The sequence below is a fragment of the Lepeophtheirus salmonis genome, chromosome 2 (genome assembly GCF_016086655.4).
Source record: "Lepeophtheirus salmonis chromosome 2, UVic_Lsal_1.4, whole genome shotgun sequence".
In the NCBI taxonomy this organism is placed as follows: Eukaryota; Metazoa; Arthropoda; class Copepoda; order Siphonostomatoida; family Caligidae; genus Lepeophtheirus; species Lepeophtheirus salmonis.
Window position 1 is genome coordinate 15,105,695 of NC_052132.2, and position 13,875 is coordinate 15,119,569.

General features: G+C 29.7%; 1 protein-coding gene across 1 annotated transcript in view; it reads left to right on the top strand.

Moving 5' to 3' along the window:
* The window catches only part of Syn2 (Syntrophin-like 2), a 136,548-nt gene that overhangs the window by 62,884 nt on the left and 59,789 nt on the right, over positions 1-13,875 (top strand). The gene's annotated exons all lie outside the window — the stretch shown is intronic.

Below are 13,875 nucleotides of genomic sequence, written 5' to 3' on the forward strand. Positions count from 1 at the left end.
AATATATGTGCCAATTTTTTTTTTTCTTCTTTTTAAAGTAAAGATATCGAAGTTTAAATGTGTTTATTTTGATAAAAAAATATGATTATCAAGCTTTGAAACATTTTCTGGATATTCTGATTTTAAAAGCATCCATAAACTACACATTGCAGCTATTTAATTACATTAACAAACTTAGTTAAATTATTCAATCTATGACAATATATTTAAATTGTCATTGTTTTTGGGCTCAAATGACCTTGAATGTTTTTGTTTTTGTATCAAAAGCTAGAACCAAAGAAAGATAATGAGGAATTTACTTTTAACTTGATCATCCATATCAAAAGATGCTCAAATTTGGAGTTCCGTTACTAACATGGACGACAGGAAGAAAATCCCTACTAGCTATCTATGTTTAAACTTTGTATGACGTCATTGTACATTGTTTATAATTTGAAAGCAGATATAATGTCATAAACAATCTGTTTAGAGCAAATTTTAAAGAAGGATTTTTATGATACCAAACTATACCAAATTGTTCCTTGAACCGGTCTAGAGATAATATTTTAAAGAGCCAAAAAGTTTGGTCCAATAAAAATAATAACTGTCTCAAATCCATCTAGAATTTCCAGGCCTTAACGCAATACAAAAACTAACTTATTTATTTTAATCAATATGATCAATTTTTTTATAGATTGCATAACGTCGATATCTATCTTCTATGTTTTTTCCCTGTATTGAAAAATGTTATTTCCCTTTGATATTCATTTTAAAGATTATTATGTAATATGTATGTAAATGATTTTACATTTTGTATACATATATTTTAATTGTTGGATTGAATACATATAATAAGCATGCCCTTCAGCCATAAAGTATTAGAACATACATTTTTTCATGTATTTAGTATGCTGCATGACATTTTAAGCTTAAAGGAAGTGCTTTTTTAAAGAAGACATATTTATGTATCCTACTAGAGGAAATGAACGTGAGTGGGACTATGTTTGTATAGGAAACATTTATTATTGGACTGTTGGTGTAGACCTTATCCATCACGTAGCCCCAAAGGGAGAAGTCGTAATGTGTTCAATCACAAGATCTCGTTTGCCAATTGCAATCTCCAATTCGAGAGATATTACGGTTCGGAATTTTTTCCAGTAAAAAAACGATGATTTCGTTGCTTGTGTGGCATTTTGTTGAAAGTAAACGTTGACCAGATAGCCTCTAATTCTGCCCATAAAAAAATCATTAATCAGCTCTCTATAGCGCAATCCATTCACCGTAACTATTGCTCTAGACTCTAAGATATTGTGATTGACATGGCCAATAGTCCAGCGTCGATTCAAGACCTCAAAGATGGAATTCGTGAAGCTATTGAGGGCATATAACAGCCACATTGCGATTTGGTGATGGAAAATTTCATAAAATTGATACGGTCCTCTAAGCGTAGCTATGGAGGGCATTTGGCTGATAATGTTTACCCTTCTCTTTACATTGAAATAAACATCCAATCATTTATCTCAAAAAAGAGTAATTTCTCTTTAAATATCAAAATCACACCTCTTATATGAAAACCCGATATGACTGTATATTTGAATTCATTTCAAATGATTAGTAGGCATTACTCGTTTACTAAATATGTCCAACAGGTAAAGTCCTCCTTTTCGGTCAAATGTTCCAAATGGTCAGTCGGCAAAAATGTTTCCAGCCAAAAGTCATCTCACGCTTAAAAATATTAACATTATATTGAAAAATGAATGCTTTGATACTTTTCCGTTATATGCATCTTTAAAATGGAATGATATAACATATTGTGACAGTACATGTTTTAATATATAGAAGACGGTGATCCTCAATTAAATATTTTGAAAATATAAATTTATAATATTTATCAAAACATCAGGAATTCAATTTATCAATTTCTCAAGGAATTATTTTTGTTTTTTCTTACATTAATATTAAATATATATATGTTTCTATATAACATAATCATTTTCAAGATATACATTGGAAAAGGAAATCCCATTTCATGGCAACGATAAATATTCTTTCATTTTCCTCAAATAGGGGAAAAAACAAAAGTCATATATACCTTAAAAAAAAGCATTTTAAATCTATCTACGAATCCAAATTGATTCTAAAAAGTTTATCACAACAGGATCTTTATGGCATTTTTATGTAAAAAAGGGATTTTACACAGGAAAATACAATACTTGTCTTATAATTCAATAACTTCTTTTTTAACAACTTTTTAAAAAAAGTTCCAAATAAAATTAAATTGTGACCAATTTTTTTTTGACAAACGAATGTAGGTATGGAAGATGTTAACTCAAGTCATTGATTGAATGAAACTTGGATATTTTGAAATTAAGTTATTTTTTCAAAAAAAAAAAAAACTCCAACAAATTCAATTTTTCAAACTTTTGTCCAAAAAAATAAATTATTGTAGAATAGCTATAGATTTTTGATTTTTTTCCAAAAAAGGTTTTCAATGAAAAAAATATATACAAAAGTTTTATTTTTTGTCAAAAATTTTGGATTTTTGAAATATTTTTTTCAACAAAACTATTTTCTTGTGAACAGCTGTGGATTTTTGAAATTTTTTTCACAAAAAATTTGATTATGATTTTAGTTTTCGTGAACGGCTCTTACAAAGATTTTATTTTCATAGTAAATATAATTTAGTATAAGACTTCTCAAACAAAGGAGTGTAAGACTGTGCATAATTATATTTTCAACTAGTATTTTAATCAGCTCTTCCATATTCCACCTAAGCAGGAGGAGTATGTAATCCAGTCAATTGATACTTTAAAAGCAGTCTCTGCCCAGTCAAAGATTACAGGTGAATTGGGTGTTCATCGTTTTATTATTTTCCACTATTTCCATTTTATGTAGATTCCTTTTCATATGTATTGTAAATTAGAGATGCACCAATTAGCGTTGCGTTTTTTTTTCTGGCGACTGTTCTAAGGACATGTTTTATGCTTTAACAGGATACACCACTGATAGTTAGGGGGAGAAAAAGAAAATAATGACTGATGGGACTGATGCATAATTAGAGTTGACATTTTTCTAAGGAAAAAAAAGAGTGCGAGGAGAAGGCACGAGTGAGAAGTAGATTACTGCTAAATGAAGTCCCTTGTTAATATTTAGATGATTTATGAAGATAAATTAATTACTGCTTAAAAGAGAAGAGCTTTCTTCATTAAAAATAGCATTAGTCCAGGGAAAATATTAAAATTATATTTAAATTGATATATTACGTATATATATATAATTATATGCATTATTAAAGCAATTCACACCAAAGAAAGGCTGTCATGCTTACTTCAGAGGAACATGTTAATACCACGAGGACCAATTAAATAATGAACACAAAAGAAGAAAGAACACCCGCAACAACTGCTTTGTCTTAAAAAAGAAACGGAAAATTAACGTGGTCACCCTGACAATTTGAAGATCTTTTTTTTTTTTTTTTGAGAAGTACTAAGACACACCAATTGAGTTATACCTGGAGGCAAAATAAAAAATCATTTTATATTTTTACTTGTATATGAAATATTCCTTCTAAATTTTGACCAAAAATCTTGAAAAACTAATCAAAAAACATTTGCATTATCTACATTGCAGCTTTTAAATTACAATTGAATGTATTGTAATTAATTTTCATTTGGTATATTTATTCTAAGGTTTTTTTTATCTAAATCAGAGTAGCAAGTGGTCCATTTAAATCTAAACACTTACAAATTTAATAATTAATGAAGGTTGAGTGATTCAAATTAATTCATATTCCGATATATTCGAATATAAGCAATGAGTTACATAAATAAAACAAATCGAAGCTCTCTAGCTTATGTAAAAGTCGAGAAGAAAACACTTGACCGTGATCGACGAATTTCCATTACTGCCCTTGTTGACGTTGGATAAATTCCCGTCAGCGTCTCCAGGACCAGGATCTACGTCATCAGTAAGTCTGTAACGTTGGAGTGGAAGAAAAGATCCGTCGAAAAGGCTGAACTGGAGCAGGAGGAGTTAAAGAAAACAGCCCAGGCCAGTCTCCCCAAGTTCTTTAGTGTTTATTCAAGAGATCTTGGGGTTTTACACCAGACTCTCAAGAGAGCTATCATAAAAGTGGATGGAAGTAGCCTTTTGACACAGGCAATAAAAAAGACCATCTCCTCCGTTGCAAAACTATTTTCTACCACCACATACAAGCCATCATTACTGCTAAGGGGGGCTACATTAAGAATTAAATGAGCTCAGACACATATCCATTTAGGGTATTAATTATGTTGAAGTTCTATCTTTTTGAATTTTAAAATTCAAAGTGCTCAAATTTTAATGGGCCACTTGGTACCTACTTTGTTGTGTTACATAAATGCTTAAGTATGTAATATGTATGCATATGAAGGTAATCTCTGTGTTATATAAAAGAAACATCAAAGACTTTTGAAAGAAGAGGAAAAACTGAAAGGCAAAATGGAATCTTATTACGTTATGTACGATCAACACACAAAAAGCGAAATTGCTCTATTATATATTAAGCTATAAATTTACTAAAACGATAGTTAAAAAGAAAAGAATAAAATTCATAATGAAAGCAAAAATTGTTATAATACGAGTACATATATTGAAAGTTACTCATACTAAATTTTTTTTTTTTTTTGTCAGTACGATAAAGTTTCAAAATGTGTTTTTTTATAGAAGTACCCAAAATGTCGACTGGGAACTTGAAAACAAGTTTAGCAGTTGAGTCAATGTCTGTTTCAAAATAATGTAGGGTCCAAGAATGAAAGCTTTTTATTTAAAATAGTTTTACATTCTAAATCTAATTGGGTCATAAATTTATAAATTTTAAAACATTGCCTTTTTACAGATACTCTGTTACCTGACAATGGCTCGCTTACTGACAGTGGTCCCAAAAAAAAATTTAATAATGAGATGTGGATATGTTAAAAAAGTATTTGTATATTTTAAACGATTATTTGATGGTAGATTCATGATATGAATTGTGAGAAAAATCTTGCGTAAAAATGCAAATGCAAAAAAAAAATGAGAACTTGTTTTCTTTTGAATTTATATTTAATTTCATGTAAAAGCCCACTTTAGAGACATTTATTCAGATAAAAGTGGTTAGGTTTTGAAACTCATTGTAAAACATATTAATCATTTTAATTGCTTGATTATTGTTATTTTTTACTTTGAAATGCACTATGAGTTTAACTCCATCTGAATAATAAAAGAAACTAATTTATTAAAAATACGACATTTACCAAGTCTCTACCCTTGTAAATTCATAAAAAATATGTGTATATTTGCGAATACAATTCGCTAACACAACCCCTTATACGATTATAAAGACATTGCAAAAACATGAATTAAAAAATAGTTTGTCGTGTATCCCCTAAAGAGGGCAATTTTTTATCTCTAATGTACAGCTTTTTAATATTTTTACATGTACACACAATATAATCCTTATTAAATTTGTAAAAAACTAATTTATTTTTGTTATTGCCTCAAAAAAATATTTTTAAATTTATTTTTTTATAATGCATGTACAATATATGCCCCAAGTAATGTGTACTTATGCACATGCTATCATATTTCTGCCATAAAATAATATAGCTGTAACTGCATACATGCATACACAATATATGGCAAACAGCTCCTAGAAGCCTTTTCTTATTAAAGTGTATAAGTTTATTCTCCGTTTGGATATTTTATACTACAAATATTGCTAGGGGATTCTTTACGGTTCTTCTTTTTAAGAGAGGAGGACTTTTGTGGCCTTTTATAAAGCAGTATTCCACATATTAATACGGGGTGCAGAAACATAACTTATTTTTTTATATTAGAATGAAATACAGTGTGAAAGGTAAAATAGTGGACTTTGACTTTCAATCAATCTGGATTACTTAAAAGTGAATATTTAAAATATTATGTTACTTTATTAAAATTAGAAACTTTTCAAATTAATAAGCAATGAATCATAAACTTTCAAATGTCAACAGTTGTCAAGATGGATGCAAAAAGGCAAAGGTGTTATGATTTACTCCACGCCAAAGTGAGTGTCGAGGGGTACATGAGAGTCGTAGAGTGCACTTGGAGTCGTATTTACAAGATTAAAAGCATTGTGACGCTTCAGTTCAGAGCCTTGAGATGTCCCCTGGCAGGAGTAGACGGTGGAAAAACGGGATCATCGTGAACGTGGAAACTGCACTCACTCGTAGTCCAGCCAAGTCAATGAGGCAGCACGCAAAGACTCTCCATTTCAGTGATGAGCTATGTGAATGATTTGGGGAAGGCTACAACTACATCGACAATTGCTTTTAATAGTAATCCAGGCCACTTGGGTCAAGAGAGGCAAGATATTGTTGAATTAGTTAAAGCATAATGGGTCAACAGTTTGTACAAAGACTGTTTTTTCCTCGACTATTACATTTTGGGTGTAGTAGAGAAGAGAGCCTTCATCAAGAAGAACTGTGGTGCCTTTATGCCAAGGCTGAAGGCTATTGTAAGAGCCAAAGGAAATCCTTATGAAACATAGAAAGATATATCAATGTAGAAGTATGTGATAGAGCCTCAACCTTGTTCTCCTTTTCATTCTTACATAAGTTTTTCCCAATGGGTTTGTAATAAAAAATCCTCGATTTTAGCACACATATGGTAAGGGTAGTAGCGGGACACGCATTCTCACTTTTCCTAGGAAATACAGTCATGCACTAAAAGGTCTTGGATTAGTGAGGAATGTCCGTTTGAGGAGAAAAATAAATATTGCAACAAATTAATACGTATTATATACTTTCAAAAAAATATTAAAAAATGTATTATTCTTTTATTGTAACAATCAATTGTGGCTGCTTTTAAACAATTTGCTAGTGAACATTTAATATCCAATATTAAATTTTTTGAAAAAAAAAATTCAAAATCCAGAGCTCTTCACAAAAAAGTTTAACTTTTTTATAATTAACAATATTATTTAATAAACAGACAAAAAAGAAATATTTCTTTAAATGTTACTTAATGGTTTCGGAGTAAACCAATCAATCCATCCATCTTTTACCATCATGGACTTCCTGAACGACTCATGATACAATTTAAATGTATGAGGCACTAAAAAAATGGCAATTTCTAAATTGCTACTTTCATTTAAATTTTCTGTACAAACCTGCAAATTTGTATAATCTAACTATGTACAATACCCATTTATTTTTTTGAATTTGTCTGAACAAAGTCGTCTATTTTAGATATTTTATTGATTTATTACCGTAGGTTTGTCTTTAAAAATGAGCTCAAATAAGTCATATTATCCATATAAATAATGATGGATCAGCGAAATTGGCAGTATTGAACTGATTCCGATACCGATGCATCGTTACACCCCCTAAAAATATACATTTCTTTATATGAATCTATTATATTACCATATTTTGAAGAAACTCATCAATAATTACAAAAAGCTCTTGTTTACCTTTTTTTAATATATAATTTTATATAACTTAATATCAAAAAGGGCTCTATACGGGAGTAAAAAAATTCAGAACATTGCAATATGCAAAAAAATGACATTATTAAGATAAATTAATAATTACCGTTCTTTCATTTAATGTTTCAGGAGCATAGCTTAAAGACTTTACGATTTAATGTAGATTCAAAGGAATAAGAAGCATTTTTGTAAATAGGGAAGTTTATAATATCCCAATTCACCAACGCAGGTTTAAGTACAGTTTTGAACGAACTCAAATGAATAATAAGAACCTTTTTTGAGAGGAATTGACAATAAATCGTCGTTAAAAAATGCAAGTAAATTTTGTCAATTTTGAGAAAAATAATTATAGCTTATCTTTGTCAAGGAAAATATTACTGAAAATGAGAAAATAATAGATATTCAACTTTTTTCATTTGTTTTAATATAATTTATAAACCAAATTGCTCAAGATAAAATACTATGTAATATACATAATTAAAAAAATGATATATATATTAAAAAATATAAATGAGATTGAATAGGCCATTAAAAACTTTTTTAATGACATAATGTCTCTGTAAAAAGTTTTTTTTTCTCAATTGGAAGGAAAATGTGATTCATTTAATGGATTTCTTGTAAAAGTAAAAATTTGTACATCCTTTTAGGTATTTAATAACATAAACTAAAAAGTCACATAATCATTTACTGTGTTTATAATAGCCCTGTGGTCAAAAATTATACAGTTAAAATTAGGTTTAAGTTCATACACATAAGTAATTGAATTCAATGTTTTGCTATTTACTAAAATTATGTAACAGATAAAATTTATTAACACGTGCAATGAATTTTAAATTTTTTTTTTTTTTTCTACTGCCTTTTTGAAGAAAATTATTAGACATTGGAGGAAAAAATTATTTTCACTTAATTTAATTGCATGAAAATAGATATGCCCAAGAGTTGTATACATACAACTTGGTTGATTAACTTAAAAGTTTGATGTCCGCTTGGAGAGGCAATAAATAGGTGTATTAGTACGTAAATAAGTTTGTATAAAGTTAGAGATGTATCAAATATGAGCAGTCAGTATGTCAAAATATAAGAGAGCTAAAATTTCTTAACAATTTGAAGAATATTTGGAAAGAGAGCAGAGTAGCTGTCATGTCGTTTTAGTAGATCAGCTGTACAGAGCTGTGGAAGACGGAAATAATCACAAATCCTCCTTCTTATATAGCAGACACATAGACCAAAATGACTCCAATGCCGATCCTCTTTTTATTTTTTAATATACCCTTATTTTGTCATATGGAGTTGCACTGATTAAGCATAAGATAACATAACTGACCTAGGTATCAACTTGGTGTACTTCAATATTTTTAACGATATCATTACTTTGATATAAAATATGTCAGTGAGCCATATCTGACTGCGAGCGATGTGCTTCCACACCCCGTTCTACGTCATATTTTATACAACTCTATATATAATATGACTAGTTATTGATAACTTTGCATCAATAATATAAAATGTAACTCATATATAGTTATGAAAATCGTGTGTATTTTGGACATGTTAAAAAAACAAAAAATCATCACGGTAACTTTGACAATTTGAAGAATGTATTGTATCTTAAATCGTGACAGCTAATCTGCTCCAGCTTAGCTGTTAAGATTTTTGATTAGATCACCTACAATCAGTTGTGACAAGAGAGGATGGGAGAAGGAAATAAACACGAATTACTCCGATGTCAATCCTCAATTTACTCTGAGTTCAACAAGGATTTACAGTTATAAATCCGCAAAACATCGTGAGTCTTACTCTTCGTCTCTTATGACCAGGCAGGAATGTTCAATCAAGTTTTGAATGTAAAAGGAAAAGAAGATCACTAATTAAGAATTAAATAATAATGACAACAGCTGATAAATAGAACATTCAATCTTCAGATGAGTCCTTCCAAAAAATCGTTCCAACTCAGAAATACTGACGATGTACATTACTACTTATTAATCAATCCTCAGTGTTACTCTCTGTTTTTATAAGCACATCCACATTTAGCTACTGACTCAATAATTAGACGTTCTCTCCTCAAAAATAAAAAAATAAACAGCTTCAGAAAAAAATAATATATGATTTGATCTGCCGGAGAGTACTTTAGCTCGTTGCTCTAAATTCACATCCTTTTTTTTTGTACAAGGAAAAATGCCAAGGGGAAAATTGTCAGTAGAAGATTACCCTAGAGAAAATTGCCATGGAGGACAATTCCTAGTATTTTGTTCAAACTTCATGATAACACATTATAAATTACCTTAATATTATTAATGGAAAAAAAGGAATATAAATATATTTGTTTGTTCCATCCCCCAAGGGAGTACTTTCAAATGTGAATAATATTATTTGCAAAACAATTTCCTTGCAACTTTTTTAATTCAGTCCAATCTTCTAAGAAATGGATCGAGAGGATTAGTAAGAAGGGCACTTGGATATATAGTTTAGGGCCTCTTAAAAAATGGTTAAATACCCTCCGCCATCGGATTGGCCTAGGGATAGTGTGGGACTACTAAAAACTACCAGCAATCCATTCAAGGAACCCCTCTAATACCAAAAAATAGTTCCATGCTATCAGGTTGGGCGAGTACTTGTGGTACCCCTGGATCCTTAAAAACAATTGCCAATTCAGCCAATACATCCAAGGAACCGGTTTAATACCAAAAAATAGTTTGAAGCCTTCGAGTTGTGCGAGGTACTCGGGGTACCCTTGGATCCTTGAAACCTACCCCCAATTCCTCCAATACATCCAAGGTGCCCCTCCAATTACAAAAAAATAGTTTTTATCACTCGGTTTGCAAATTTCAAACCTCATTTTTTCTGTGTTTTTACACCATTTAACTCTTTTAATTGGATTCTACGGTACATATAAATAACATTATTCATATTTCAATAGCAATATCAATAATTGTTTTTGCTTTAAATTTGTAATTTATAATAAGTTATTATATATCATGAAGTTGTAACAAAATACTTTCAATTTTTCTCCCATTCAACTTTCCTAACTGGCAATTTTTTTCCAGGGCAACTTTCCCCAGGGCAGTTTTAAATGCACAATTTTTTTTCCATATTAAGTACAACACATTTTTTTTATTTTGTTTTTTGACTGAGTTGACCTAAACGCTTGCGATATTTTATTAATTTTTACATATCGTTTCCATAAAATTTTATACAAATAGTCTCGTTTTTCTCCTTTAAAAAAAAAAATATGCTGCACACGTTTGAGTGTATTGTTACTTCTTAAATCAACAATCTATCACGCAAAAATAATTTACTTTCAACATAAAATAAACCAAAACCAACTACTGATTGTGGTCATCAAAGAATGAGAGTAATAATGATGGTTTTTTCGGGAATTATAAATGTAAGTACACAGAGAAGAATTCAGAATCAACATAGCTTACTGCAACTTTATATAGTAAAACGTAATGACTTTCAAACATTGGTCAAATTGTCAGGATTACCACGTTTATTTTCAGGCTTCTTTTATTTTTACACACCCACGGTACATGTTTTATGCATCACTGATTAAAACACTTGTTAATATCAGCTGCCTTTTATATGACTTTGGGGAGAAAATGAATTATTGATTTAAAGAGTAGACTCTTTTACATTTAAAATGAGATTATTTGAGTGAAAAGACTATATACAATTTATTTTATTATAAATTTTGTAAACAATAAACGAAATAGATAGGCAAAAAAATGTATTTCAACACAAGGATTTATTAAAATAATGAACAAAGAGGAGGCACAATAGCCCTTTTTGTGCCTCCAATTTGGAAACTTTTTTTTTTCTTTACAGCCATTGCTTAAAATTAGGTAAAAATGACTCATATATATATATATATAATGATAAATATGTTACCATATTATATACATCTTTACTATTTAAATAAGCTATATTATATTATATCCCACCGGATAATAGCGATAATTTCAACTTCTAATGAATAATTATGACAAATTACTTACATTCATTTCGATACTAATTATAAATTATTAATTTAAAGGATTAAGTGTGTTAATTAAACATTTTAATATACTAAAAATCTTCACTACTGAATATAGGTGCGTTAAACAACGGTCATAAAAAAAATAAAACAAAGCAACGACCAATATTTTTTTATTATTGTGTATCGGTAGTTATATTGGTTTTCGATAAAAATGGGTTTGAATTGTTTGAACCCTTTGACACATTCAGTACCTAAAAACTATATTTAATCAGAGAGAAGGAGACAATATATATGAGGACATCCTAGAGCTCTTCTTGTTTATACCTAATAACATGTCTCATAGAAAGGCTCTAATAAAGTTAGTTGAAGTAAGATAACCAACCTGTGTAGACCTCATCAATGGTGACCCAAACATTTGAACACAATGCCAATAACTAGGTCAGAGGAACTTTTTTCAGAGCTCTCTACTGTGGAGGAGGCGTATGCTTCAAATCCTCCAACACGCCCCGTCCCAGATCGGTACGATCTCGAATCACAGAGGTACGCCTTCCTCAGTTCGATGAAGAGGACGTGGAAATCTGATTCGCTAGAGTGGATTCAATCTTCAGGACATACGAGATTGTAGAAGACGAAGAGAAGGCATATATAATGATAGCGACGCTAACCTACCATATCACCAGATACTTTCCACCAGAAGTTTTGGGGGGCTCTTACGAGGAGATCAAGGATCTTGATGTTGAATCAATCTCCAAAAATGAGAAAATGAACCATTGGACGGATGTACATTTTTTAGAATCTGGATAGTATCTATAGATGTAAACATTCGAGTATAGTTTGGATACCCAAACATTCAGATTCTGAAACAATGAATGATCCAATGATATTTATATTAGAACATAATTATTATCTATTATAATTGATAACTATGCACAGCTTAATAAGAGCTTAATTGTGTTAGAGATGTAACGGCGTACGGAATGATCACAAGCACCGCGTTTCTTCTCTAACACAGAAATATACTGTGTATTTTGTTGTCAGCTGATACTGCTTTGTACTTCTTTTCTCTGAATCAATGTTCTGAACTTTGATTGTTTGACTTAGAATAAGCTCCTTTTAAGCTTTAACAATTATTAGTATTTATTATATAATAATTCCATAGTTGAAAGAATTGGCTCACTAACAACAGATTTTCGTTATTTTTTTTTATTTTTTTTATGAGAAAAGTTGCAAGTGTAACAGCGTGCACCATGCAAAAGTTTATGTAGATGTCGCTCCAAGCACTAATAGAGATGCTACATTTAATATCTTCTTTTTTTTAAACTAGGATTATGTAATACTATAAGCTCTTTAAGATCCAAAAAATCCCTTGAATCTTTTTTAAATCCTTAAAAGTTGGAGTACCCGAAGCAGGTTTGGATATCATATCTTTTTGGATAATACAAGTTTAATTATAACGTATCTTGGTATTTTGTTTCCAGTTCCATGATAGTTTATATCTTTAGTATCTCCCTTCTTCACAAATCTACCACATCTTTTTACTTTTTTACCCGACAATACTCATTCAAAATGTAATTTTAATTTGACATTCATAATATTACCTAGGCTGATATATTTTATAACCAAATAAACATACATTATATTTGTCAATTCTGAAAAAATATATGTCAGGTTATTCCTTGGAGTATAAATAATATCTTGGTTTTCTTCATATAAAATTTGGGGCATAGATATTTGATACACGAAAAATGATCTTTCGATTTGAAAATACAATAAAACTAATTCATAGAATCTTCTGATATGGGCATGTATGAATAAAAACTGTTAAGATTTTTTATACAATGGTTAGGCATAGAGTAAAATTGAATAAAATATATATTACAAATATTATGTCCAAACATAGCTCTGTACAACTTCAAATTTGTATGTCTCATAATGTTTTATTTACAAATAACACCTAATATAATTTAATTTTGGTATATATATATAAAATTACTCTAATATCATGTGTTTAGGAATAATGAAGGCTTAAATTTTCAAATGAGTTATAGAGTACTTTTTAATTAGTAATTTTCATCTAAAAAAGTAAATCATTTAGATATCGAGCATCTAATATAGTTTCAATCATTAAGTTATCCTTCAAAACATTACAATTCTTATTAAAAAAAATTATTTTTATAAATGGTTTTTATTCGAATATATTTCAGACCCATAACCAATGGTTTAGTTGAAGCATTGATTGTATAAATAAAACCAAAAGTGACACACAGAAGGCCAGTGCCTTTTCCTCGACCAGAGTATCGGGTATATTTTTAGAGTTCCTGTCAAAAAGGGAATGTAAAATTTTATCAAGCCCATTGAAAAAGTACAAAGGGAATTGATTTTGAAAGCCCAACTCTCATATTTTTTACAGCAGGATATTAGATATATCTTG